At 46.7% G+C, this 3,723-nt stretch overlaps 1 non-coding gene across 1 annotated transcript; it reads left to right on the forward strand.

The window, feature by feature from the left end:
• Positions 1–287: 287 nt before the first annotated feature.
• TRNAA-CGC (transfer RNA alanine (anticodon CGC)) lies at positions 288–359 on the forward strand. Its single transcript has one exon. It is a non-coding gene; the product is annotated as a tRNA-Ala (tRNA).
• The last annotated feature ends 3,364 nt before the right edge of the window (positions 360–3,723 follow it).

Consider the following 3,723-nt stretch of genomic DNA (forward strand, 5'->3'; position numbering starts at 1 on the left):
ACAAATCTCAAAGGCTACCAAGTATTATGTCATTTAAACAGACGGGAGATGTCGCTCTATGGATTGCTATTATATTGTACGGGCTTTCTATCTCTCTTTTCTAATGGTTGTTTTCTTCCACATACACATCTCGCTCAGCTTAGTAAACTGTAGTAAAAGGGGAAGAGTGAGATCCGTTTCTAGTACTTGGTGCCTTAGCCCATATTTTTCTTCTGCGATACCATTGAGAAATAACACCGCTGTGGTCTGTTATTCAATAAATCTGACTTGAGTACGTCACTACGTAAGGGGATGTAGCTCAGTGGTAGAGCGCATGCTTCGCATGTATGAGGCCCCGGGTTCAATCCCCGGCATCTCCAGATTTTTATCATTTTGTTTTAAATATCTGTATTTCACTAAAATTGATTTATGTTATACCATTGTGCCTCTTAATAATTATTTGCTGTGCACGAAATATAAATGAATTCAGTAAACAGAGTTCAAAAAGTGAGTTTGCTCGCACGGATTGAGAAAGCTCGCGGCCGTTTAGCTATGAAACATTTCATGCACGTTTGCAATGCCTCATAAAATATCATGTAGAAAAAGCTGACATAACAGCTGAACCAATAAAAACACACACACCCACAGCCACGAATAACAGCAGAAAATAAAACAAGCATTGGCAAAGCCAATAGGTTTCGCCTATGCGAAATCTATTGCTTTGGGAAAAAAAGTGTTTATATTTTGCATAGCAGCACACATATTGAAAAGGGGTTGGTGAAAACAACACACTCTTCTTAAGTGCAGTCCGGCTGGTAATTACAGCACTACTTAAACTCTTAAAGGGATACAGAAGCACAATACATAAAAGGAGGGAGGATGGGGGTGGGTGTTTGGATGAAGCTGCTATGGGGAGGGTGGGGGTGAGGTGTGTCATAGCGCCTTGTTTGTGTTTACTTTAAGGCATATTACACAGAAGAATGCACCTAGAGTTCTAGTAACAGGGTCGGATTGGGACCAAAAATAGGGCCAGACAGCCCCAAAAATGTGGCCCATATTTGAGGAGCACGACTTTTCACAATCAGGAGGCTTGTTTTTGGAGAAATGTGTGGTACATTAAGGGGTATATTCACAAGAACATGTGATAACTACCGCAAGAGTAGTGTAACGCAACTTTCAATATCGCAGCCTATCGCGGGAAAATAACCCTGTGACAACGTGGAATTCACAACAAAGCGGTAGCAAGCGATAGTCTGCCGAAACCGCGGACAATGTCCACAACCACCACGACAGAGATAAAACCACATACCACAACACCAAAAAACACGCGATGGGCCAAAGCGCGATGAGCACACACATGGCAGGCTGAAAAAATCACCATAAAAGTAGAAAAAACACCCACACACAAACTGACCTACACCCAAGCACCATGAGGCAGCCGGAGCAGGCGCAGAGGACAAGCGCAACCCCACAAGCACCCCGGACGACCAGCCCGGTACATCGAGGACAGGTGAGGGAAAGGACAAGAAGACGAAGTTCAATCCGAAGGCGAACAGGATCATAGTCACGGAGGTGATGGAACACCATCAACAACTCTTCGTCACCTCCAACGTGTCATTGGGCAACAAAACTGGAATATGGCGGGACATCGTCGACAAGGTGAATGCCGTCGGAGAGCACAAGCAGACAATGGACGAGGTCAAGAGGTTATGGAATGACATCAAGTGGAAGACCAAGGAGAAACTCTCCGCCAACCAGAAGGCAGCAACGCAGACCGGAGGTGGGGGCCCAGCGCCACAGCTCGTGCTGGGTGACATGGAGGAGCTGGTGTCGACAGTCATCAGTGTGGATACTGTGGCCGGAGTCGGGGGACCAGCCAACTGCTTGACAGGACACAACACAACCGCAACAGGGTGAGTGACCACCAGGTACTAGGGGGACGGGTGGAGATGGCCACAATGGCACACATGCACAATCAAGCAGGGCACAGTACACTACCACAATGACCCTGGCTCCTCGCCCAGACCCACAAACTGTCACAATGTACAATGCCATGCTATCTGAATGTCAACGTGTACCATGCGGCTACATACATGTGGACACATTGTAATACACCATCTCCCCTTCACATCGCAGGGGCATTGTCAACACCTCCTGCAGAGCAGTCCCAGCCACTCTTCACTGAGGACGAGGAGGACAACACCAGCATCGACGCACAAGCCCTCCTAGACATCATTGACCTCATCCGCGACTCACCTCCAGGATCAGGGCAGCGCAGCTACATTGAGGAGACCCCACCTACCACCCAATACACCCAGCAGGAAGCACCCACAGCCCGACACCCTCCCAAGTCCTGGCACCCTGCCAAGTCCCCCAGGAACAACAAATGGCCTTCCAACGCCGTGTGCTGGAGGGCCAAAGGGAGACGACTGAACAGGTGCGGGTGGGGTTCGAACTCATGGCTGCGAAACTGCACGCCATCCTTGGGTGTCTATGTATGCCCCATGGTCTCCAACGAGCCCTGAGTCACATCGCTGGAGTCAGGACGCAGAGAGAAGAACAGCTGTCCGCTCAGAGTGGCTCCAGCGATGCCAGCAGTGAGCTGGCAGACATGCGAAAGCTCATGGAGGACATGGTGCGGATGGAGGCGGAAAGGATGGCAGCACATCATCGAAATGAAGCAGGGATCTATCATGCCCTGAATTCCTCCATCATGGCATTGCCGTCACAAGGCGTGGCGCTGATGAATGCTTCTGCCCCCACACCATCCACCTCCCTGGCCCCTGGTGTGTCAATGCCTTCCAGTGCGGCAGACGTATCCACTCAGGCATTCTTACAACAAAGATCTGGCACACGTAGGCACTTTTCTCAATTTATGTATATAAATAAAGGACTGGGAAGAGGAAAGACATTTTCATCAAAATCCTCTGCCAACTATTTTATAGCTTACTATAGCCCAATCCTACGTGCTTACTAATCTTTAAAAAAAGAAAAGAAAGGAACAGGTAGTCAGTCAATACTCTAAAATTAACACATACCCCCAATTTCAAATGTATATGTGCTAAAAAAGTGTGTAAGAAAGGAGAAAGTATCTCACGTGCGCACCAACAGAGGAGCTACTGGTAGGTTCTCACCAGCTTGCCCACGTTTGTATCATCATTGATAACTTTCTCACAGAAAAAGTGATGTGTCCAGTAAAGAAGAAAGTGAAAGAAACTTTTGTCCCCCGTAAAAGAAATGACACACAAGAGGTCTCTATTTAAAATGGACTAAACTCACAGACACTGTTCTCCTTTATTCCGAATTGTGAGTCTGTACCAAATTAAAAACACAGCATGTTGTAGACCACTTAACTGACGGCCAACATTTTTCATTGCCATATAATTTGTGGCAAATTTGTCAGGGCAAACGAGGTCAACGATCACCTCCCTGGACAAATAACATCAAAAAAGAGACTGACGGACACACAAAGAAAAAAAGAAGAAACTTGCTTAGAAGTAATATATCCATCTCCAGGCGCTCTTCAATACAGGTTAAAATCATAGTATTTGGACAAGTGGGTCAACACTAACCACTAGTGCTGTTATTCCGTCATTTGATATTTACCTAGTGGGAGCTATGGGCCCACATACCAGCTCCCACCAAGTCAAGGGGATGTGTATCAAATACAATTTTCATCCCTTTTAAAAGCACTTTCGTTGCTACGTATTTGTATCTGTGGAAAAGAATCATACATTAGCTACT

This window comes from Triturus cristatus, chromosome 12, assembly GCF_964204655.1.
Source record: "Triturus cristatus chromosome 12, aTriCri1.1, whole genome shotgun sequence".
Taxonomy (NCBI): domain Eukaryota; kingdom Metazoa; phylum Chordata; class Amphibia; order Caudata; family Salamandridae; genus Triturus; species Triturus cristatus.